This window comes from Varanus komodoensis, unplaced genomic scaffold (genome assembly GCF_004798865.1).
Source record: "Varanus komodoensis strain SLA01 unplaced genomic scaffold, ASM479886v1 scaffold2, whole genome shotgun sequence".
In the NCBI taxonomy this organism is placed as follows: domain Eukaryota; kingdom Metazoa; phylum Chordata; class Lepidosauria; order Squamata; family Varanidae; genus Varanus; species Varanus komodoensis.
The window spans coordinates 37,814,157-37,841,161 of NW_025335568.1; positions in this window are offsets into that span (position 1 = coordinate 37,814,157).

The following is a 27,005-nucleotide window of genomic DNA, read 5'->3' on the forward strand; positions in this document are numbered from 1 at the left end:
CTGCCTATGCAAATAAGTTTATACCATTAAAAGTTAGCAGTGGCGTGAGACAGAAAGGGAAAGAGGGAGAGAGTAGACAGTTTTGAAAATATCTGTCCATGTGGTGAGATGTTGTAAGGAGACAGATGCGATTTTTGCCTGTTCTTGGTAAATACAGTGAGAGACCTAAGGACTTGGACGGTGGGTACAGATGACTCAATAGTGATGAGCAGGGCAACGGTGCACTTAAGGAACACCCTATTGTTCAAACTTTCTCTGAGAGACTCTTGGTGGGTGTCTCTGCTTGCAGGTAGGTGTGTCATGTGGCAGCAGGTGTGCGCCACCTCACATTGAAGTTCTCTATGCATAACTTCGTATCAGGAGAGCACCACCTTCCACTTTCCAGAACAACAAGCAGCAGCAAAGACATAGTTCCAATTAGCCTCAGTGGAAACGACATTTGATTGCATGTTATGCCTTCCGGATGGATGAGAGCTATGGCTTTTGGACAAACAAACAAAGCCATTTCATTAGGGACAATAGATTATCCATTTGTCTCTTTGTCCTTTCAATGTGTATCCAGTTAATGAAAATTTGATGTATTCTTCACATTAGCAAAACAATTAACAGAACCTCCTCATCCACCTATCGAAACAGATCTATTAAAATCAGTTTTAAAATCTGAAGGGTTCCTCTTGATTCATACATTCACATACTGAGCTCACAAATCTTAAAAGGAAGCCATTGGGTTTTTTCCCCCTGATGCCACTTTCAAGTGTCAATTTTCCATCAGGCATGAAGGACGCTGACTAGAAAATATAGTGCCACGCTGAAAGGAAACCATGCCCAGGTCAGCCATCTAAGGTTAACTTTACTCCATGTAGAACTGAAATAGTTTCATACAATATGATAGCATGGTGAAGGAAGGTAGCCTTTAAAAATGATGTTGTCCTGGCAGAGTTCAGTGCAGGGTCCTGAAACTGAAGAATGGCACATGGAGGAGCCCAAATTCATCCTTATCCAAAAGGGAAAAGACATGCTTCCATACCCCCACCCACCTACTTTTGCCTCTTTGATTTGCATTTGTTGAATCCATGTTCTAGGTAACTTCCATGTCTAGGCTGGGACATGTTTTATATTTGAAAGCAGAATCTCTCATCAAATGCATTTGTTCTATGGTGGATCCATTACAAATCACCCCAAAAATAAGTTAAAAGAGGATTTTCATAAATCATATCTGTTAAACATATTTCTATATCTATATCTATATATATATGCACATTAATAAATCACTACTACGGTACATTTCACTTTAGTGTGAGTGGGTGATCTTCATGTGCTGCTCAGGTTTGCTCTTGCTCGGAAATTTGAAGGTCCCTGGACTCTTTCTTCTGATTGCTCCTTATCTCTAAATCAGAGCTGGAGTGGACAACCCTGCAATTAGAAGTCACGTTTCAAAATAAAAAACAGTTCACAAGCAGCCTTTCAAATGGCCTCCCTAGGCTGCCACTTTGATCCATTGTATAATTTTTAGGGCTGTCATCTAGTTAAGGAAATCCTAGCTGATTAGGCATATGAGCCTTAGCTTGGAATTCTACCTAGGAGTAAGCTCTCCTGAGGTTAATGGGCTTCACGTTTGAGTAAAGATATATAAGAATTCACTGTCATTGTTTAACTAGTTTAAATTGTTTGGATTCATTGTTTCCAATGCACAATCCTAAACTTTTCTACTCACAAGTAAGCTCCATGGAGTTCACTGGGCCTTATTCTCATGTAAGTCTGTATAGTATTACATACTTCAGGAGGCATTTCTTTTTTAATTATTTAAAAATAATTTATAAAATTCTACTGCTATTAATTGGATCCTTCCTAAAATATTTTAAGTGCTCAAATAAATAAAGCTTTAGTTTCAACTCTGAACACTCCTCCATCTCCATCTACCACTTTAAGAAATGAGAGACTTTAAGGATTTATATACTGGGTCTGTTTTGTATACAGAGGGATTAAGGAGCCATGTAAAACAATGAATTAAACCTTACCTCACACACCTGCAACTCTGAGAACATGCATCAAAGTCCATTATCAGTAGTACAGAAAATCCTGAGATGTGTAAATTGCAAATGGCAATCCAGGACAGCTAGCTCAGACGTGGTGGAAAAGTCATGCAGCCTGTAATATTGGCAGCCTGACATTGCCATGTAATTCTGTACAATGAATATGCGGGAATAAAATTAATTATTACCAAAACACAAACATGCAATTAAAAAACAAGGGAGCCGTTACAATATGACCACAACATAATTAGTGTGAGGAAACTTTGTGATAACATGTCCTGAGGGTTTTGAATAAAATATAATACTGATGGACAAAGCTCTCAGTTTTGCTTTCTCCCACATATTTTTAAAGCCTCAAGTTCTTTTCATCTAGTTTATGTAGGTATTTATGAATTTTGATAAGTTCTTGTAAAAAAGAATAAAACACCATTCATGTCTACCCTTAGTATATAGCCAAATTGATCCTACATTTAAAAGGGTGATTAGTTGAAATCCTTCTTGGGGGACTAAAATGCAAGGCAGAAATTGGATTCCACAAGATATTATTAAAAAGAAAATGGTTGGGTACAATTCAGTACACTTGATCCATCAACTGAGCAGCTTTCAGATTTGGTCAAAGCTCACTACACCAGCAGAACACCCAAAATGTTGCTGCAGTGGAGTTTTGAGAAATTTGTACAAGATCTCTGGTGAGACAAACTGTGGAGAAAGCAAATTTGGCATGTAATGGGGGCACTTAGTAGCAAACAGACTGGCTTCAAATATATGCTTATTTATTAATACCTTTATATACTGCTCAATATTAAACTTCTCCAGGCTGCTCACATACAAATATTAAAAGCCGCATTTTAGCTACAATATTAAAGCACGATTAAAACATTTTAAACTACAACAAATGAAATTTGCTGTTAAAAACAACTTTAAAATACAATAATACAGATTAAATAGAAAAGCAGTAAGATGCAACTGTGTATAATCATGCATAGTAATTTACTGCAGAGAAGGCCTGGGTGATTAAGTGCATATTCAGCAGGTGTTTGAAATGTACCACATCTTCTGCCTCCTGAACAACATGGGACTGGGTTTTCCAGAGGGTTAGCAACACCTTTGAGAAATCCCACTGTTGAGGTGCAATGAGGCTCCTTCTGCTGGATGCAGAATGATCAGCGAGACCTCCTCTGAAGACACTGATGGTTGGCTGGGTGTATATTGGGGAAGTCATTCTGCTGGGCCTCCTTGTCCTAAGTTCTTTTAGGCTTTGGATATCAACAACCCAACTTTGAGTATGGCTGAGTAGTTAATAGACAGCCAGTGCAGTTCTTTCAACATGGTGCTATGTGAACATAGCTGGGTGTCCCACTGGTAACTTGAGAAAAATGCTAAAACTTCTCTGCTCAGAACCATAACAGGCCATCCCACCTCAGTACTCTAGGCTCAAGTACAGATGGGCGAACAGGCGATTTTTTGTGCTTACTGAGAACTTCTGAACCCCACTCTGAAATTTGTTTCCCATCATTTCCAATATTCTTGTTTGCTGATACGTTTCATTCAAATGGGAAAATGTGTATTTTTAAAAGAGTGCCCCATAATGCACAGAGTTTCCCCATGACATGAAAATGTCATTTTCAAAAATGTACATTTTCTAACCCAAATGCAAGTTCAGGAATTTGTGAACATTTTTAAAGACTATGTTCCTACTCACACATGCATCCAGGGCTACAAACAGGGCATAGCCACATGATTTGCAAACATGGTTGGAATTTGTGTACACCCCTCATTCAAATCCTGTAACTGGGGATGCCAGGATTGAGCACCCCATGCAGGTAAGCAAGGCAAGGCAGGGTGCATGCTGCAAAGTAAGCCTCTTACATGTCCTCACCCCACATCTTGCAGGGAGTGAATTGTATTGCTCTAATGTCCCTCACTTCCAGAATTGTGCACCAGGCTTCCCGCAAAAATAATCACTGCCTCCTCCTTCCCTGAACTTGCAGCTGTGCTTTCTGTTAGCAAACACCAGGCAAACTGGAACAAGGGAAGATTGAAGGAACTGTGCAAGCTTGGCCTGGAGAAGAGAGGACTGGGGGTGATAGCATGCCATAACATTCACATGCCTTAAGGATCACCCACACAGAAGAGCGATTCCTCTGTGCGCACTGAAGAGTGCAACACCAGGGCCTGTTCTCTCTTATCCAAGACTGCAAGGCACAAAATACTGGGCTCAGATTAGGGAAGGGCACATTTTGTGGAACATCAAGGTTGGGGCAGGAGAAGCTTCCTAATGAGCAGAGAAAGCAAGCAATAGAAATCAACTCCCCCAGGCACCAATGGGCTCTTCATTACTGGAGATATTCAAAGACCAGATGGCCATCTATCAGGTCTGCTTTAAGCTGGCTTCCTACACTGCTAATGGTTCAGGCCGCATGGGCTGAATGGCGCATTCCAATTTTACGATTCTAATGCAACCACTGTCTCTGCAGGGAAAGCGCTCCTCGCACTTTTGCATCTTTTGCATGCAAAAGAACTCAGGTTCCAGCCTTGGCCTCTAAAGTCAAAATGCTCAGGTAGAAAGACTTTGCTGGAGATCCTGAAGAATTACTGTCAGACAGAGTAGAAAATACTCAGCCAGATGGACAAATATTTTGACTATTAGGCAGCTTCCTGTATGAAATTGGAATTAATTCAGTAGGATAGTGGCTATTTCAATCAAAATGAGGGAAAAAACCAGAAATAAACTGAATGATGTGATCCGTGGTGAATGCCCAGGCATCACATTAGGTAAAGGGTCACATTAGGTTTGACATCAAGCTGTAATTACTACTCTGATCTGTACATCTACATACTGAGATTTCTGCCATGAGGATGATTTCTTTAACAATAGCTGATATTTATTCACTGTAGTGAGAAACTACCAAACCCATCTTGAGATCTGCACACTTTGTGACCTGCTAAACCAAATGCAGCCAGAAATGATGAGCCACTAAGGCTGTTGGTACCTACCAGGGATGCAAAAACAGGAACTTGCCAGGTCCCAATATACCATAACCTATGGCTTGTGCTCAGTGCTCAGCTTTGTACATCAGGAACTAACTAGCAAGATTAGCGCTCTACAAGTACCTGAAAGACTGTCACAAAGAGGAAGGACAAGATCTTTTCTTGTTCATTCCAGAGTGCAGGACATGGAATAAAAGACCTCAAAGAAACCAGATTTAGACCAGGCACCAGGAAGAATGTCCTCACTGTCAAAGCAGTACAACAAAGGAACCTACCACTTGGAGAAGCTGTGGGCTGTCCCTCACTGCAGGCATTCAGAAGCATCTGAGGGGTGCGGTGTAACTTGGCTTTCTGCAGTAGCGGGGGGCTGGGCCTGGTGGCCTTCTGGTCCCTTCCAGCTCTACCATTCTATGATCCTAAGACCTGCAGCCCACAAACTGGGTTTCCCTCCATCATCAGGGTTGGAAGAATAAGGGCAAAGGGCCTTCTCATCTTCGTGGCTTGAAAGTCATGGTCAATCGCCATTTCCAGATGGTGCGCTGTTGACATTTTAATGAAATGCTTGTTTTTGTATCTTACCTTGCAGAGAAATTCATTTTTTGCTTGGCAGATGTTCCATTTTCTTTCAAGTATGAGATGATTCTGGTTCCCCATGCCTCACTTCAGTTAGTTACCAATGTCATGCTTGATAAGGAGCGACCATCTTTGATAAGGAGCTCGAGTGGCTAGAATGATTAGCCTATGAGGAAAAGTTATGGCAGCTTTAAAAAAGTAAGCAATGGAGGGACATCATGTTATGGGAGTATACAATTATGTATACAAGAGAATGTTTTTCTCCTGTTCTCAGAATATGACATTATGGGCTCATCCATCGAAGCTTGCTGGGAAGATATTCAGGGCAAATGAAATGTCCTACTTCTTCACACAGCCTTAGGTTAAACCATGGAGTTTGGGATGGGGTTAAAGGGAGATTCTACAAATTTGTGGGATGTAGGGGCACCAGTGGCTAATAGTCATTTGGGCTTCACCAGAGGAAATATGTGTCTCAGTGCCAGTTGCTGGGAATATGAGCAGAAGCGGTCCTTGCACTTGGGCCCTGCTGGCATCCCCTGCACATGGACACCCAGGTGGCACTTCAGAAGTACATAAGCCTTTGGGCTGATCTAGCACAGACACTCTTATGCTATTTTTAATGGCCACACATTTTTCCATGGCCTCTTTGCAGATGTACTTTTCTGATAATCATATTTCTGTATGAACTTACCACCACCCACAATTCAAACTGTAATCTTGACCTATAAACCTCAAGAGAATCTTGGAACTAAGATTTCTTCCACTCATATGAATTTGCTAATAAATTAAGTTCTTCATTGAGTCCCCCCATTTTTGGAGGGCAGCTGGTTGGTAAACTGTGGGGCCACATTTTTGTGATGGCATTCCAGCTGTGCAATTTACACTCCTGCACAGCCACACAGAAATGGCCCTGATGTCATCATTACCTGGTCCCATTATTACATTTATTACCATGAAAGCTTTGGCTATAGAGCAGTACATCAATTCAAAGAATGAATCAATGGATAAAATTTCTCTGCCTTAGAAACTGAGCTAGGACCAGACTAGGAAGTGGATAATCTATGACCCAATCTACTATGGATTTTTAAAAGCATAAATAACAGCTGCAAGAGGAGTTGAATTGTATCAAGCCTGTGTGTGTGTGTGTGTGTGTGTGTGTGTGTTTTAAATCCTAAATCCTTCCACCCCACCTAAACTACTACTTGACCTATGCAGGGAAAACATCCAGAAAGCAAATGAGTACATGCATGTTTTCTCACAGAGAAAATTGCAGCTTTGATGTACTTTGTATGTGTGGAGGGAACAATTTAGATTGGTGAGGAGAAGAGGATTAAAACACTATTCCCTCAGCACTCTGCACCCATGGTGTTCATAGGACATCCTACCATGTTCTTCTGCCTCTTCTCTAGCTTGATCCTCAACCCATTCTCTGTGGCCAAAATTTTCATAATAACCAACATCTGCTAACTCTTAATGTTTTGTGCTGCTGATGACTAGCGGCCAGTCTTAGGACTGTTTGGACAGACAGTAGTCATGCAATTCTGAGCATGTCCTTTCTTTCTAAACATGCATAGGATTATACCCTAATTAATTTTGCTACTATTTTAATACTGTTTTAATATTGTTGTGAGCTGCCTTAGAGGCATGTAATTTAACTGAATGTCAAAGCAAAATGCATACACACAATAGTTTAAAAAATGAGCACATGAAAGGTAGAATAAAACTTCAACACAGAATAAGTCTTTGTGAAGGTCACTGGTGATGCAGGATGATGCAGAGAGCTCTGAAAGCATTAATGCAACACAGCAGTTTATTACAAAGCTGTAGAGCAACTGAGGCCATGTACTGTAACATCAAAATAAGCACTCTCAGCCACACAAACTGGGAGTCCTGATGATACGGTGGTGTCAACATGAAGAAAGAACCGCACAGTCAAGTGATTTACTTACTCAGGTTAGTAATGTAATGGTGGAGCTGAGAATTGACACAAGGCTGTGGTTCCGTACGCTGCTCACCTAAGTACACCACTCTCATAAATGACTTTTTCTAGCTCATCGTTCGCTGGCGTATTATCAGAGCCAGATCTGAGACCAGTTGCTGTGAGTTGCTTCTGTGCTGTGACGGGTGCTGGTCAGGCAGAGACACTCCCTGCAAAGGAGGAGTAGGGACAGAAGTCCACAAGCTGCAGAAGCGAAAATCTGGGGTGAGAGGTAGGAATGCGAAGCACTGAAATAAATTGAATGCTGAAATATTTAGGGCTGAATCCGATGCATGTTGAGAAAGAAAGGGGCAGGGGAGGGGAAGGTCCCATGACTCACAGCATTTTGCAGCTGTAGGACTTGCTTCTGTCTAAATTTGTATGAGTGGAGTAGGGCTTGTCAGTTCCATGTTAGAGACCAAATTCTTGCAATCACCACATCCCACTGGGGCTTATTTCCTGGCGGCCCTTGCAAATATTCAGATGGGGGTGCACACAGTTAGCATCAGCTTAGCATGACTTCTTGCCCATGAGCTGTTTTAGGGTTGGGGGTAATTTGTTAACCATGTCAACAGCCCACCTCATGCTGGGTTCAGACATCATGATACACTGTGGCAACCACCTGCCATGGCTGGGATATTCAAAATGGCTGTTCGCATGTCCTGCAATCCACCATGGCCTAAAAACGCTTACAATGTTAAGCAATTAAAATAAATAATTAAGCCAAAGCTTATTTGAGCCATGGCGGGTCATATGATTGTATGAATTGCTTCTTTGTTCCTGCGATGTAATGCAGGCAAATGGAGGCATACCCTGTAGATCAGAACAAATGGTGCGAGGCAAATCTTCAATAGTTTGTTTTGCAACGGACTCCAAAGTCATCTTATCTTTTTCAAAAGCTGCACCAGAAGCAGCAGCAGGACAGGAACATGGATTTTTGGAGCCTGGTAAGATGGTGAACTGTGCTGTTGGAGAAGACTCCTGTGAGTCCCCTGGACTGCAAGGCGATCAAACCAGTCAGTCCTAGAGGAGATCAACCCTGACTGCTCTTTAGAAGCCAGATACTAGAGATGAAACTCAAATACTTTGGCCACCTAATGAGAAGGAAGGACTCCCTGGAGAAGAGCCTAATGCTGGGAACAATTGACACCAAAATAAGAAGGGGACAGCAAAGAATGAGGTGGCTAGATGCAGTCACTGAAGCAGTCGGCATGAGCTTAAGTGGGCTCCAGGGGATGGTGGAGGACAGGAAGGCCTGGAGGAATGTTGTCCATGGCGTTGCAATGGGTCGGATGCGACTTCACAACTAACAACAACAAGAAGATGGTGAAATATTTAGTTTTGTTCGCAGTATGTTTCCTGTTGGTTGATGGCTTTGCATTGGGAAGAACATATTGCTGACTGATAGAGAAAAACTTTCCCTCAATAGAGGCTCGGAGTTTGTTTGGAACAGATACATCTTCTTTTACACAAATGCATCCTTTATTTTAAGATCGAACAGTGTATGTAATAAAGATTGGCATTTTCTTTGATATCATTGCATCAAGCAATTTCTGACAAACAGATTCATGGCACTCACTAATAAAGGCTACTGTAAGACTATCTTTTTAAAAAGGCTAAGGGAAAGAGAGAAAGGAGCATTTTTAATCCATACCAGCCCAACATAATAATGATATTACTCAAAGCACCCGAATGCATCAGGTAATATGTCCCAAAACATTTAGTAAAGCTGTCAAACACAGTCATCTACATTCCTATTTAGAAATTTTAAGGAAGGTCAGCATGGCACTGGAGCTATTTCACCGAACAACACCCATAGTACAGTATGCAGGGTTATGCTTACCTCCTGTTATTTCAAGGAAAATAGATGCAGGAAAGGGGTGGGGTGGGGGAATTGGGGATGTGTTCTTTTGTCTCTAAAAAAAGAAAGTGTAAGTTTATAGAAAAATCATGTCAGCATGAAGATTCCCACTCATAATGATTAAAACAAATTCGTATATGTTATCCCACATAGAAGCTATGTAAAATAGGCTCCCATTGTTTTTCCCATACTAAAAATGGTTTTTTTAAGGCCACCCAGCCGAGATCTGCATATTGCTACCTGTCAGAGCACTCTAGCAACCACCTTGCTTACTTAATTGCTTCAGAGTCAGGACTGACTAATGCAGCTCCTCTCCTGCTGCCTCTTCGGATAAGGACTTCCACATTTTTGTCTTGGTCCCTAGTCTTGTGCCTGCAGTGAGGTAGGTATGCAGAATATACATATTCCGTATGTATATTCATACAGAATATGAATATACTGTATGGGATTCCATGTCACATTTCAGGGTTCAGAGCAGATGTGGAAGCTGCTGAGAGGAGGGCATGTGCATTGGAGACCACTTGTCCACAGGGTTCAAGTCTAGGTAATGGCTTACATTTTTTCTTCCCTTTTTCATACTTAAAACATGTTTATAATAGACTTCAATAAGCACATTGTCAAGGTGATGCACAACAGGTTCAAAACAGAAGATGGCAATAAAATGAACCTAGGGCAACACTGTGGAATTATAGACCATTTAAAATATTTGGATAAATAACTATGTCTTAACCTGGCATCTAAAAGCTTGTAAAACAGATGGTGATATGAAGTACTGCTCTTTAAGGAAGTTATTTCAAAGCTGGGGAGCCACCACTAAGGAAGAGCCCTCCTTTGTAATTGCATAGCAGACTTCTGACGTAGAAGGTATTTGGAGGAAGTCCTGAGTAGCAGGTCTTGATGCAGGCATGTGCAAAGTTATGCTTGGAGTGGAGAAAGTGAATAAGAAGACATGTCATCCTAGGGGTCATCCTAGAAAGGTGAGCAGTGGGAGAGTTAGGACAGGTGAAGGGAGTACTTCTTCCCAATGCACAGAGTTTTATTATAGAATGTGCTACCAGAAGGTGTAGTGATGGCCAATTATTTGGCTTGAAAGGGGCATTAGACAGATTTATGAAGGATGAGGCTGTCCGAGGGTGCCAGTTGTGATGGTAAACACAACTAGGAGGGTGCTCTGGTGCTCATGTCCTATGTATGGACTTTGTACAGGCAGCTGTTTGGACCTTGCATGCACAGAATGCTTTCCTAGATGGACTGTGGTCTGATCCAGCAGGTCTTTCCTTATGTTCCTTATGAGTAAGGGCAGTTTGGTGCTACTAAATGGTACTACCTTAGTGCTTTGCTACATAATAAGTCAGTCATTTTTATCGGCCTTCCCTGTTTTGAGAACTGCTTTACTTTGCATGTGTAACTGATCAAGAATCTGGAGAATGATAAAACTACCTTCACCATGTGGCAAGATCAGACAGATAACAGCTAACTAAAAGTTTACAGACAAGTAGTTACTTCTTGCAGGTGGATCTGCAGGAAGAGTGGTGAATTTATTTGCAACTGTGTTTATCGCTCTGATACAGAATGCTAGAAAGTTATAAAGGAAGTGTGAGAAAGTCTTTCAGCCTGAATGCCAAATTCAGCTTTGGGGAAACTCTTGGGGTTGCATTCCAATGGGAGACGAAAGTGCAAAAGTGTAGTGCCAAATATGCCAGAAAGAAAGAAAGAAAGAAAGAAAGAAAGAAAGAAAGAAAGAAAGAAGGACGGACACCCCAGAAAGTCCTCACTGTTATTAATTAAGCCTCAGGAAAGGCTGCTCAACCTTTTAGAATGGGGAAAGAAACTGGAAAACTAAGAAATGACTGCTAGTTCTGGGAGAGGGAGGAAAGGAAAGGGGTATGGCCATCTGGGCAAGCTAGAGGGCCAGATCTGTTTCCACGTTGCTGTTTTGAAATACAGCCTTTGGACAAGGCAGTGGAGAGACGGTGAACCAGTTCGCAAGGAATGGTTTCCACATGGACTTCCTCCATATGGTGCCATTTTGAAGGTCAACCCGCACTATAAAAAACAATAGTGTGAAGGGTCTCTTAAGAGGACAGCTTCATATGCCCACCTTTCCAGTGTGATGAACATAGATGTTCTGCAGTGAGGTGGTCGTGCTGAAGCTATAATGAAAAGAGCTGGATACAGCGCTTGCATCCTGAGCAGGGTTCAATCCAGAGGAAGTTGTGACAATGATCTACTGGTTGATACCTAAGTAGTGCACACAAGTATACAACGAAGCAGTTTTTAACCACAGCTGTCTCCATTTTTTGTCTTGCTTGTTCCGACTTATGTTAGTGAAGGGAGCTCACTTTTAAAACATCTGGCCTTCATACTGAAACAATAGCATAGTTTGAGTAGTAATCTCATATAATTTCTGCTGAATAGTAGGGTACATTTAAACAGTTCCAATGGGGTGAACAATACTATTTTAAAGGGAGCTTTGATCATTACTTATCTTTCGGCTGATTATAGGAATCTTGTTGGAAGCTTTGAAAGGCATTTTAATTTTGACTCTCTTTATGTCTTCAGCCTAGTGCTGACATTAATTTCCCCTATTGCTTGTGAAAAGAAGCACAGTTGTGTCTCAGACAGTTTTTGTTCCTTGTGTCATGTCTTTTGTGCATGCAGATGGGACTGATTAATTCCAAGGCCTTCCCTGCATTGCCACATTCCTCCCCACCCCCAGCTCCTTATGAAATAAATAGATAAATAAATAAAGGAGAATGCAGAGTATATCTGTCTTGGTTTTAAAAGGCTTCAGTATATGTTTCTCTCAGCAGTTAGAGGCTTTTTAGGGGCTTGCATGCTTCCTTGAAATGGTAGAATTCTTCAGTGCTTCCTAAAAGAATACTTTTGGATGCTTGCTTTGTTCCTTGAATTTCTTCTTCCTCTTCTTCTCCCTCTCCTCCCCCACCCCTTCTTTCTTCTTCTCATCTTTGAATTTGGGGAGAATATCCTGAGTTTGGTGAGTACTGAAGCCAGTCGAGTGCTCTGGCTTCACTGGTGCTCTGAAAAAATTATGAAATCCATCCCTCAAAAGAAGGTCACTGGAAGGCCCAATCATCCCTCTTGCCCCAGTAAACTTTCAAAACAAGATTTAAGTGGAACTTAATTGATGCTTAAGCCTGTGGTGGCCTTAGGGATAATTTTGGCCTTTCTCAGTTTACAAGCCTCCTGCTTCACACCTGCTAAATTGAGAGAACATTGAGATCATAAATTTTCTAAGCAAAGAGACATGGGTCAAGCATTTGCAGGCTGACACCTGCACCTGTAAGGGAGTGTGCATAGAAGGCAGCTGGGAAAAAACCTGTTCATGATGCTCACGTGTGCATGCACACACACAACTTTTTGCAGTACTGTAATAAATAGACACCAAGGAGAGCACTTAAGCATATATACTGTGTGTGTGTGTGTATGAATACAGAAAAGACAGGAGTGTGCCAAGCAATTTTAAATATAACTGAATTTATTAAACTGATTTAAATATAACTGTATTTATTAAACTAATTGATTGCCAAATAACTTGGTTCTGGACAAGAATGCCATTTTTGGTTAAAGGTTACTAATCAAATAAAATGAAATCAAGATATAGAAAATAGAAATAGAAAATATGTCACAAGATTACTGCAAATTAGTGTTCTAAATAAGTGGCAAACCAGCCTTAGACTCCTACAGCCATGCTGTGTAATCTTAGGCATATTTACTCAGAAATAAGTTCATTGGCTTATTCCCTGTTAAGGGTATTTAGGATGGCAGTTCTGGTTTTCTTTGTGTGACAGTGTAGGTGAAAAAAGGAAACTGTAAGGTTTGGAACCCATGGTACACATTTCCAGCATGCATATGCATCAAATATAGACAGAAAATGAACTAAAAGCAGTAGGGTATTTATACATATATTCTGGATAGAAAGCTGTTTCAGAAAAGATGAATACAAACATCAGAAGGGAGCCATACGTTGTGAAAAGCATAGGTATTTCATACATTAAGATGAAATCACCCTTCCTTTCAAAATCAGTATGTATAATACTGTCCATTTCAAAATGAAAGGCTTCTTTGCAGCTAGGAAGGCTGGATAGAAAATGACAATTTTCCAATCCTTGCAGCTACACTTTGCTGCTCAGTGGTTGCAAATGTAAATCTGTCTTAAAACATGAATACTGTTAAGCACAGGACTGTGATTCTTTACAACACACTGCCCCACTGCTTGCTCGGACACCAGAGATAAGAAGCCGCGCTTAGTTAAAAGACTATTCCTGCAGTCTAAAAGACTATTCCTGCAGTCATAATTGCTATTTTGCATGACAAAAGCAATGGACGGTATTTAATTTATTTTGAAATCATGAAATGTGTTGCTAAAAACTCCATAAAAGGACAAGGACATGCTAAGCAGCCCTAGCATAGCTATGGCAAAGAAATATGCACAAAGATGTATCCCCATGGAGATGACAACTGTCAAAAACTGCAAACAGATGTGACGCCAAGAACTGTGAGTAATTCAGCATGGAAAAGTTATGGGATGCAATGGAAAATACTCGGAGCAAGAGACAAACAGAGCTACAAAAGTTTCTCACCCTTTCTTCTCCACCCAAACATAAATCATGGCATTTACTAGCATGGAAAGATATAATCCATCTTCAGCACACCGTACTTCATTATCAGCAGGTACTCAAAGCAAAGAGAAGAAAACAAGGGTACATTTTGAGATCTCATTTATCCCTTATTATTATTTAGCAGAGGCAGTTGCTGAACGTAATGGCAAAAAGAGGTGGCGGAGCTGGGGAACACAAAAATGTTGCGAAATCATATTTGCAAAAAGATCGCCATGCCATTTAAGATTCGCTATGTTGGTAAGAGAATAATATACAGATGTGTTCTTCTTTTGTTCTATCTGAACTCGCTCTTCAGACCTACAAATCACGCTGAATGGGCTGTCAAAGGGACTGGTGCTCCCTGAGAGCAATATGCAGATGACACACACAAAAGTTTTGTTCATCTTCACAGCCTGGGCTGGCAGTGAGGATCTTGACCAAGCATTCAGTTGGACGAGACTCAGTGGAGGTACCACAGGGAGGCTGCTACTAGAACATCCTTCAGGCCAGAGGGAGGTCACTCAACCTCTTCTTCGGGTTGCTACATTTCACGAACCTCTCCCAAGAATCAGGTTTAAAGTCTGGGGCTATTCTGGAGACTTGAATGGCAGGGAACACCTTTTACCATCTTTGATTGCTATCCCAGTGATGACCCTATCTGCAGATAGGTAATTTGGTGTCTATAATTCCCACTCTGGTAACCTTCTGTATGGATTACTGCAATGCATTGTATGTGAGCTTGCCTTGGAAGATAGTCCAGAAACTTCAGCCAGTACTAAATTCAGGTGCAACTGGAATCAGGAATTATTTATTTATTTATTTATTTTATTAAAACATTTTTATGCAGCCCCATTCGCCGAAGCCTCGGGGCGGCTTACAACACTAGATAAAACAATAAGTTAAAATATCCATATAAAATGATCATAACTTAAAACACACATTATAAAATAAGCCGCCCTGGCCAGATAAAATTCAGTTGTATTAGCATTTAAAATGTTGCTTAAATAAAAAGGTCTTTGCCTGGTGCCGAAAAGCAAATAACGACGGCGCCAGGCGGACCTCTCTGGGGAGCGCATTCCATAACTTAGGCGCCACCGCTGAGAAAACCCTTCTTTGAGTAGCCACCCTCCTAATTTCTCTCACGGAGGGCTCCCGGAGAAGGGCCTCTCCCGCCGATCTCAGGGGGCGACTGGGCAAATATGGATGTAAGCGCTCCTTCAGGTAACCAGGACCCAAGCCGTTTAGGGCTTTATAGGTCATTACCAACACCTTGAATTGGGCCCGGACTTCAATGGGGAGCCAGTGAAGCTGACGGAGAACTGGAGTCATGTGAACATAATGTCCAGTCCCCGTCAGCAGCCTGGCAGCTCTATTCTGAACCAATTGAAGTATCCGGACCGTCTTCAAGGGTAGCCCCACGTAGAGCGCGTTACAGAAGTCAAGACGGGAAGTCACCAGCGCATGAGTCACTGTTGCAAGTCACTGTTATAAACATATCATGCTGGTCCTGTTACCTTCCAAGGCTACTTAGTCTTTTCTAGTCTAAGTTCTAGAAACTTTATTGATTCTGAGCAATAAAGTTTTACTTAGCTTGGAACCTTGTTATCTGATGGAATCCTATTTATACCTACCTGCATCCTTAGGTTATCTTAGGTAGCCCCCCTCTCTGTGTCCAGTCAATCCAAGACGTGGAGAATGGCCATGATATAGAGCGATTTTTAGTGCAAAAACTCACACCTTGCAGTGCTCTCTCTAAGGCAGGTTTACAAAATCCAAGCCTTGTGGACCAATGCTGGCTTCCCTGGGGTCCCAATCCTGCCTTTCTGTTTTCCTACATGGCTCCTCCTCCTTTCTTTCAACCACCAATAGTTTGGTAATTTCTCCGCTTTTGTGCACACTTTCCCATTCCAAAACGTTCAAATGCCTTTCCTAGGGTTTGATACTGACTATAAGAGCTACAAACTAAAATATGCTGGTTTTGTATTTTGGTCCTACCATTACTAAAGTGCAGCTCGTCAGTCTTTCTCTGGAAATTATTTATTTATTTATTTATTTATTTATTTATTAATTAAAAGCTTTTCTGTCCTGTCCCTTACAGAACGTCTTGGGACAGCTTACAATAAATTAGTAGAATAAAACAAACCCCACAGCACCCGACCATTAATATACTAAAACCCCAGTTAAAATCAATTAAACATTAAAATAACAGGAAAATAAAAAGGGTTTTGCCTGATGCCAAAAAGAATATAATGTTGGCGCCAGGCAAACCTCTCTGGGGAGCGTATTGCACAGTCGGGGTGCCACCACAGAGAAGGCCCTTCTCCGGGTAGCCACCCTCCTAATCTCCTTCAAGGAGGGCTCCCGGAGCAGGACCTCTGCCTCAGATCTCAAGGGGTGGGAGGGCACCTAGGGAAGAATGGACTTGGCTATCAGAATGAAACAAGCTCTGCACCCTTGGCCTAGGAGAAGGGGGTACTAGGGAATATGGCTATACGCACCACAGGTGAACTCATTGGCAGTAGGATAATTCTCATCCACCACCCCATTGTTTAAGTTACGTGCTGATTTAAGCAACAAACAGGCATGGGACAACTCACAGGAGGATTCCTCTAGCTATAAAGCAATGCCCATATGCATTACAAGACCAAGACAACGTGGGGCATCAGTGGTGTAGCATTCAATTCATCTTCCCCACCTGTATTTGGTCCTGAAAGGTAAAATGTGGTTGAATGGGGCTAAGTTGCAATCAAGCACAATGTGTGACATTATACAATTTCATTGGGTAGCATTAGCTTTCCTTTTCCTAGCTTTGTATAGCTCGAGCTAATATGGATAGGTGTACCTCTGATCTTAAACCAGCAGATTTTTTTTCTTTATTGAATAAATGTAAGCGATCCAGTTGTGTACAGCTGCTTTTCATTATCTAGCCATAAAAAACACCACTATAGAACTATGAAATTTCAATGAAATGTCAATGAAAGTCAAAAATATTTACTGACAAAAATTATTTGTCGGGGAGAAAAGGGAGAAGGAAGCAGTGGGAACGATTTGACAATTATACCATTTATGATATGTCTCTAACAAAAATGAAACAATATATAGGACCCTGAAGGTGTGGAATGGGCTTCCACGAGAGGTCGTTGAGGCCCCATCGGTGAGGGTGTTCAAAGATAGGCTGGACATGCACATGGTGGGCATGTCATGAGCGGAGTCGGCTGGTGCTGGAGGTCAGACTAGATGGCCCTGGAGACCCTTTCTGACTCGCTCTGTTTCCATAGGAGTTCCGCAAATCGGTTGTGAACACCAGTGAGTACTAAGGGTCTCTTCTCTTAGATCTGTCTGCTCCCCTGGCCTGAGCTGAAGGGACATGTAAGACTCAACTGCAGGATAAGTGCAATGCGAAGGCTTGAGGCTGCTTTGCTCTCTCCATTGTCTTTCCTAGCTAGGGCTTTTTACTCAGTCTCAGGTGTTCTTCTCTTCCCCAGAATCACCTCTCAGTTCTCTCTCCTGCATCCCAAATTGCCGATGGCAGCTCCTCAGAGCCAAACATCTGGAGGTATCAGAACTTCAAGTATCCCCACAACACATCAGTGTCCCAGTCCATGTAGGAAACTGCAGTTTGCTTGTGAAAAGTCACAATCTAATAGTAAAGGAATCACATTGTACAAATAATACACAGATTTCCCCTATAATATAGAATCCTTCTGCCAGTTGGAATACTGGTAACATGTAATATTCACAATGAAATTAAGCATATATCACAGAAGTTTACCAGTCATAGATTGAAACTGGAATGAGACAGAAATACCATGATATTTTTAAAACTGTTGTTCAGAAGTTTGTCACACTTTCTTTGATAGGCCTGAATGAAGGGCATAAGTGGAATTTGAATGCAACAGATACAGCAGCCTTAAAACTGGAGTAAACTGGGGGCAATAAGTTAATTTTCAGCAGTTTTTGTACCTGTGGCAATGGAAATGTTATACCCATGGCAATGGGGACTACAGTGATAGGAAATATAGTCCTCCAGATCTTGTTGGATTGCCACACACATCAGCCCCAGCCTTCATAATCAGTGGTGAGGGCTGATGGGAGCTGTAGTCCAACAGCTTCCAGAGGACCGTATGTTTCTCATCCCTATTTAATTGGATGAGTTTTAAATTTGGCACATTCTTAGGATCATGGATGTGAAGTTCAAGTTATTAGCTAAGCAGGTGTCACTTTATACACTATAGAAGCATATAATGGTAGGGAAAAAAATTTCTTGGGAGGGGGCAAACTGTTTTAACTAAAAGAAGCATAGTTTCCTGGCTTTGTTGTTGTTGTTAGTCACAAAGTCGTGTCCAACCCATCGTGACCCCATGGACAACATTCCTCCAGGCCTTCTGGTCCTCCACCATCCTCCAGAGTCCACTTAAGCTCACACCGACTGCTTCAGAGACTCCATCTAGCCACCTCATTCTCTGCAGTCCCCTTCTTCTTTTGCCATCTATTCTTCCCAGCATTAGGCTCTTCTCCAGGGAGTCCTTCCTTCTCATTAGGTGGCCAAAGTATTTGAGTTTCATCTTCAGGATCTGGCCTTCTAAAGAGTAGTCAGGGTTGATCTCCTCTAGGACTGACCAGTTTGATTGCCTTGCTGTCCAAGGGACTCGCAGGAGTCTCCGCCAGCACCACAATTCAAAGGCCTCAATTCTTCAGCACTCAGCCTTCCATATGGTCCAACTTTCACATCCATACATTGCAACTAGGAAAACCATAGCCTTGACTATACGCACTTTGGTTGGCAGGGTGATGTCTCTGCTTTTTAGTATGCTGTCTAGATTTGCCATAGCTTTCCTCCCAAGGAGCAAGCGTCTTTTAATTTCTTGGCTGCACTTCCCGTCTGCAGTGATCTTGGAGCCCAGGAAATAAAATCTGTCACTACCTCCATTTCTTTCCCATCTATTTGCGAGGAAGTGAGTGGACTGGATACCATGATCTTAGTTTTCTTAATATTGAGTTTCAAGCCAACTTTTGTGCTCTCCTCCTTCACCCGCATCAAGAGGCTCTTTAGTTCCTCTTCACTTTCTGCCATGAGAGTGGTATCGTCTGCATATCTGAGGTTGTTGATATTTCTCCCAGCAATCTTAAGTCCAGTTTGTGATTCATCTAGCCCCGCCTTTCTCATGATGTGCTCTGCATATAAGTTAAATAGGCAGGGTGATAGTATACAGCCTTGCCTAACTTCTTTCTCAATTTTGAACCAATCAGTGGTTCCGTGCCCAGTTCTCACTGTTGCTTCTTGACCTGCATATAGGTTTCTTAAGAGACAAATAAGATTGTCAGGTACTCCCATCTCTTTAAGAACTTGCCACAATTTGTTGTGATCCACACAATCAAAGGCTTTAGCATAGCAATGAAGCAGAAGTAAATGTTTTTCTGGAACTCCCTAGCTTTCTCCATGATCCAGCGTATGTTGGCAATTTGATCTCTAGTTCCTCTCCCTCTTCGAAATCCTGCCTGTAGTTCTGGTAGTTCTCAGTGCACATACTGCTGGAACCTAGCTTGTAGGATTTTGAGCATCACTTTGCTAGCATGTGAAATGAGTGCAATGGTGTGCTAGTTTGAACATTCTTTGGCACTGCCCTTCTTTGGGATCGGAATGTAAACTGACCTTTTCCAATCCTGTGTCCAGTGTTGAGTTTTCCAAATTTGCTGGCATATTGAGTGTCGCACTTTTACTGCATCATCTTTTAAGATTTTGCATAGCTCAACTGGAATACAGTCACCTCCACTAGCTTTGTTGTTGCTGAGACTTCCTAAGGCCCATTTGACTTCACATTCCTGGATGTCTGGCTCGAGGTCAGTGACCACCCCATCGTGGTTATCAGGGACGTTAAGCTCTTTCTTGTATAGTTCTGTGTAATCCTGCCACCTCTTCTTAATCTCTTCTGCCTCTGTTAGGTCCCTACCATTTTGGTCCTTTATCATGCCCGTCTTTGCATGAAACGTTCCCAGTTTCCTGACTAGTGTGTCCTTAAGCCTTCCAAAATGTGAAGTCTCATTCTCTCTCCATGAAGGGAACGCAACACTTGTCTGAAGGCTGATGGCAAGTGCAGGAATGTGTGAGAATAAGTTTGTTTGTTTTTGTAAAGAATTGACCAGAATTAATTTCCTTGCATTCAGCATGGAAAGAACTTGTGATTTAAGAAGAATAAAATGTGGGAGCAACAGAAATTGGCACATTTCCTCCTTCTGGTCTAGAGCTTTGAGCATTTAGTTCTTAAATTCTGGTTTTGAATCCCTATCATGTGGTGGTGAATTAGGGTTGCCCTCTTTTTTTCCCCCTCTGACATGCTTTGCATTTTAATGGGTATATGGCTGGCAGCAACATTAGGGTCTCTCCATACTGGGAATAGCATAAATTGAATTTGCCAGTAATGATGGGTGAGAATTTTAATTTTTGTTGCTTTTGATAAAAAAATTACCCAGTTTTGTACATTTTGCTGTTTTGAATGGAAAGAACTTGGGATTTTAGGAATCCTAATGCATGAGAAAGTGAACCTGACAGTTTCATCCTTCAATAGTTACAAGAGATAGGTAAGTGCCCAATGTGTGGATCACATCACAATTCTTTAAGTGTGAGTAGACCTACTCTTTAAGAGTAGACCAACTCACAGAAGTATCTCCTTTCCCAGCAGCTCCTGCTGCTGTTGTCCAGTAGGAAGTCCACTTGCAAGCTGCTGAGAAATGCATCACAAGAAGATGACGGTGGTGACTGGCTTATCATTTACATGTGCTGATTTACAGCACCTCTACATCCTGCTGTCCAGGCACTAACTCTTGGTGGCCAATACTCTTTCAACTGCAACTGGCCAGGTCACAAGACCTTCAAACAGAGAACTGCCCTCTTTCAAAGAAGACACCTCACTCCACCTGCTTACAATGTCCCATTAGTGCATAACACTTAGAAGCCTTGAAAAGGTTGTGGAAGGGAAATGGCACCAAACAATAGTACTGGTTTTGCCTGTATTTCTGAAAGTGTGTGTTATTAATGTAATCCAACTCCTTCACCTTATTCATGCAACTGCATTATGAAGAAGCATTACTAATGACCCTTTTAACCTTAATGCTCGTGATATCCCAGACAGACAGAGGGCACCCTTGATGCTTCTATCCAGTTCGAGAAAACATTATTTGACAGCAAAACCATTATCACAGGCAAATCATTGGGACATTTCCTTTCCCGAATGCATTCAGAATGGGCTTCCACTACGCAGTTGCCTAACTATTCATTATATTGCTAGATAATGGATTTTTCCTCCTGTTTTTAGCACTGAGCTGAAGAAGGTATGTGCACCACTGCTGCTACTGCTCTTTTTAGAGTTTCCCCCTCCAGGCTGGTTTTATCAATTAAACTTGTGATCTTATTAACACCTAAAACAGGGCTTTTTTTTCCCTGGGACCTCAGTGAGAATTTTCTTGCTGAAGCTCACAGCTGTTCTGTGAGAATCTCTTTCTCTCTCTCTCATTTGGTTCATTATTATGAAAAGGAGGGGGCAAAAGCCTTATAGTTCAGCATGTGAAAGTGGCTTGGAGAAATAAGGCTAATATTAAATAAATGCCTAATTGTTGTTTACAGCTTAATGGTAGTAGCTCAAGTATACTACTTATGTGAATGATAAAGCCTGGCTCAAAAAAAAATAGGGAAAAGAATTATTTAATACACTCATTCTCGTTTGCTGCAGATTATGTGTTTGTGGCCGAAGAGATAAACAGAGTATAAAATGCCCTGTTTCTTCAGCAGTGGGAATCAAAATTAGCAAATGATGTCCCTATCTCTTCTTTGGCTTTGGTCAATATCTAGGTAGTGTTTATCATTAATCCATTTGTAGTTCCTATACATTTGTCATTCCTATTTATACATTTGTAGTTCTGACAAAGTGGCTAATTATTGGATGGCTGGGGAATAATAGGTTTTAGAATGGAGTTTTAGTTTTCCCCTTTAAGAATAAATTTCCTTCTAGGGCAACTCACTACCACTGAAAGCATTTGTAGAAGAGGGTAGCTGTCTACTCCTGTGGTGAAGGTTAGGTGTAGCCTTTCCAGCATAGGATACTCTGGTCCATTTCTGCCTGCATAGGGATGGAACCTCAATCTGTCTGTTGTCCCAGCAATCTAGAGGGAGTTCAAATTCTGAATGGATGAAAAGGCACACAACACATTTAAGTGTAACACTGAATTGATGACCATGGGCCTCTGCTCCTATCAGGGTGGGAAGTTTTGGGCACCTGTGGGAGCCTCATACTCCAGCATGGACCCACTGACAAGAGTTGTGCTTCTTCAGCCTTGCATCCTGTTTTTCTCCTGCATCTCTCTCTGGACCAGTTCATAGTAGGTAAGGAGGAGCAGGAGGTGCCCCTACTGTTTGCTCTTCGGTCCTCTGCCTATCAAGCAGTGCATAGCAGCAATGTAGAGAAGGAGGATGAAGAGCAAGACTAGTTGGTGACAGTGGTGGAGAGAAGGTTGACTTACAGAGGCAGGAGACCATTGAAGGTGCCTTCTCCAAAGCCAGGCACCAGTTCAGTACAGCCACCGCCTCACCTGGAATAGATGTAAATGAGAGATAAAACTGGGTGTCATCAGCATACTGATGACTCTGCAGCCCAAACCTCCTGATGACCTCTCCCAGCAGTTTCACATAGATATTAAATAGCACGGGGGACAAAATAGAGCCCTGCAGCACTCCATGGCAAAGCTGCCATGGCACAGAGCTATAGTCCTCCAGCACCACCATCTGGAATCGGCCAGCCAGATAGGAGCGGAACCACTGCCATGCAGTGCCTCCTACTCCCAAATCAGCCAGCCTATCCAGAAGGATACCATGGTCGATGGTATCAAAAGCTGCTGAGAGGTCGAGGAGAACCAACAGGGATGCACTCCCCCTGTCCCTCTCCCTGCACAGGTCATCATACAGGGTGATCAAGGCAGATTCAGTACCATAACCAGGTCTGAAGCCAGACTGAAATGGGTCCAGATAATCAGTTTCATCCAAGAGTGCCTGGAGTTGTCCCGCCACCACCCGCTCTAACACCTTGCCCAGAAACGGAATATAGGCCACCGGTCTAAAGTTGGTGGCCACTGCTGGGTCCAGGGATGCCCTCTTCAGGACAGGCTGGATCACCACATCCTTAGCTTACTAGTTTACTAAGCAACCCTCAGTATGAAAATAAAAAAAATCAACTAAACAACGAATGCTCAGAGAACCAGGGCCCTCATTTTCAAAACAAAAAGACTTAAGTTTCATGGATTAACTGAACTTTCTGAAGGAAAGCATCCCCTAATACAGGTGGCTACAATCCTATGCTCATTTTCTTGCAAGCAAGCCCAGTTCAGTATATTGACACTTCTGAGAAACATCTAGTGCACTGTATTATTAATGTCCAAAATTAAGGACACACTTCTATGCCTATTTAGGCAACTATGCAAGGGGATAATCTATGCAGTTATTCTACATCAAGTCTTTAGGGTGCATTAAGTCTTCGCAGAGAATTTTGACCTTTTACATACTACAAAGAAGCTGAGATGGTGCTCCTTAATCAGTCACCATCTGGCACTCATTGATTGATAAATATAGGATGCATTTAATAATCATTAGGTTAAACAACCTATGATAGAAATGATACATTTGATCATGCAAACAAAGGCATAGCCAATGGAAAATGTGTGCCTTCACCCAGAACAGTTTATACATGCTCCGAGAAAACAGTAATCGTTATAGATGACTGCTGGATATTTCACACACTGATGGTTGTATTTACTTCATTCCTATTTCTCTGTTTAGTCATTAGGTATAATTCATTTTTACCTCTTTTCTGTATCATAATGTGAGCAATGATGCTTCTTTCACATCGATCATTGCTTTCAACTGTAAATCCAAAGCAGCAATGTGCTACTTAATGCAAGCTCCATGTATCAGCATTCCTGCTTGCTTTATTTCCAGAAGCTGCTTACAGGAGAAGTGCCGGCGATGTGTCATGATCCTCAAACCAGCTGGTTAATCTCTAAAGCACATCTGGCTGCACCTGAAGTAAATCAAGCATTGGAGGAAGTGCTATGGGTTTGCCCCAACTTGCAGCTGGAACCAAGAGAAGCGAGTCACTTCATGTTAGACTCTTCAGAATTAGGCACATAGGCAGGGGAAATGAGGATTCTCCAAACATTTTATTTATTTATACATGTAATCATAGGCTACCTATAACTGCCAAGGCCTTTCTAGCTGGCTTACCGTACATAAACATAATAAAACAAAGTAAAACACATTAAAACTTATTAAAACACAGTGAATTAAAGCATCTATAACAGCAAAATAAAAGGGGCCACTGCATTTGGGGCTAAGCATTAAAAAAAATTCCTAAAAGGAAAATAAAGGCAGTGCCAGGTGAATTTCCCTAGGGAGGGAGTTCCAAAGATGAGGAGCACCGTGGAAAAGGTCACATTTTCTCACCATTGGCCTTGCACCGAGTTCCCATGCATGCTTGTGAATGCTGCTCACTCCGTTCAAATGGGGAACTTGCACAAACTGAGCAGCTCTCATATAGGAGACTTGTGCAAGTTTCCCCAGATTCATACAAATTTATGAATTAGTCCAATTTTCCTTTATAGCATAAAGTGGAGAAAATTCTAACTATGCAGGAAACTGGCACATGTCAAACTGAGTATTGGGAAGGAGACAGCGGCAAACATGTGCTTGATAATTTATAAATAATCTCAGGGGACAGGCTCTTGTGCTCATCTTCAGAGCTTGGAACAGGGTGTGCTCATGTGTTTTGCAAGCAAAACCAAAATTGTTTGGAGTGCTGTGGCATAGGTGCTTATCAGCATCTGGGCCTGCAATGGAACAAAGACCCTACAAGTGCATTTAGGGATATATTTCTTGGAGCAAATTCTCTGCATTCCTAGTATCGATAACCATGGTTTCTGAGATGGAGAGAGATTTGAGGAGAGAATTTACTCATGTCCTTCCTCCTCTGGAATGAACATCCATGTGTCAATCTCTTTTCCTATCCATTCTTTATATGTGTGCCATTGCCCAGTGCCCCAGCCATTTACACTCTAAATCTGCTGTATCTAATTAGGCATCCTGGGTGTTCTTTCAAGATCCCTAGCAAGGTCACCCTTCCACCTTCCACCTTCCCATTGCTATCCCCATCCCCATCTGATGGTAATTATATAGCTGCTGGTCCCAATCCAAGTGCATGCTAACTATACTAGCTAATCCAAAATTCTGTCATGTGAAAAGCAAAAGCATATTAGAACATTAATCAGTTTTTAACACATTGTAATAAAATATATTATTTCTTCAACTGACCCATGTACTGTTGCTAACTTATTCCTTGATATAAGTGTGTGTGTGTGTGTGTGTGTGTGTGTGTGTTTGAGAGAGAGAGAGAGAGATCTGGCTCAAGATTATCCAAGATCTGGAAATGTACCTCATCTACTCACACATTCACTTGCAGATGTGGTTGAAGACTCATGGGAAAATGTATCTTTCACAGAATTTTAGTAGCCGCCTCTCAATTCCAAACTACACCAAGTTCTGATTGCTCATTCAGTGCAGTGATAAACCAATGAATACAAAAGTATGAACCTGTGTAGCAAAGCTGCTGTGCCCAGGTAGAAGTAGGTTGAGTTTGTTTATGGATTCTAGGGTATACCTAATTTTCCAAGACCGTATCAACATCGCAAGAACCCCACATTTCAAATAGACAAAACAAAACAAAAGAATGGCTTAATTAACCTGTTCTTGCTGGCATGGCTGGCATATGTGTGTGATCCAGTTACATCACACCAGTGCAACCATCAGGTTAACTTACAAGAGCTGTGCAGCACAACCATCTCTACCACTAAATGACCAAATCAGCTGTGTTGTAGCATAAACCCTTATTCGCTGATGCATGCAGTAGCTAGGATGGAGCTGTTATTAATCATTATTGCTACTTATCAAGGGCCACTAGAGCAGCATTTACTTGGCATTTACTTGCCGCAGTTTCATGGGTCTCATTTGTTGTAGGCTGCATCTACTATTCAGAGAAGGCAGACCAAGGATGCCATTAATTGGCTTCAGTGGAACTTATGTCCAAATGCCTATGTGTGCGTTTGCATTCTAAGAATACTATTAAGAAAGGAAACCTATCAGAATACAGCTTTTCATCAAAAGCTAGAAATGAGAATTTTCTTTTAATGGAAAAGTACAAGAAACCACTTAGTTTCAATATCAGATTTGATCCGCTAATGGATCAATTTGATCCACTAATTGGGTATGTTACAAAGCCTACCCTTGGAAATAATAAATTGGTAAAAAGATGACTATGGCCCAAGCATATCCATTACAAAATTGGGAGTTCCATATCTCTGAAAAAGAAGCTAGCAGAAAGAATTGGAGGAGACTGAAATATCTGCACTTTCTATCACCCAGACAGAAGTTCTTAAGATTTTCTAAGTGTCTGAATTTGACCTAAGTAATTTGGCAGAGATCTCCCCTCTTTTGTGTCTGTGTGCTCATGTTTGTATACAGTATATAGATGAAAGATTTTTTTTAAAAAAAGCAAGGCAATCTGCAATCTGAGTTCTCAACAGACACAAAGAGGTCCCTTTGTTTTACCACCAGATGTATCTATTTGTGCAGTTTCAATTATATTACTTGACTTTGAAAGGTAAAGCTGTTCAGAAGTAACATAGTACGAGAGGGAAAATGATCTGACCTTAAGCTGCAATGCATGACTTTGTCACTTAATTAGAACTGAATGTACATACAAATTTGTCTAACTTTGGGCTTTTCAGAATCAACTTACCCTCCTAATGTTTACGGCTAACACTGGAGCAAAGTGAGCAGATATCTGTGCCTGCCATTTTGTGTTTTGTGTTGTTTTGTGACTCTCTAGAGAATCTGTGCTTCAGTTAAGCAA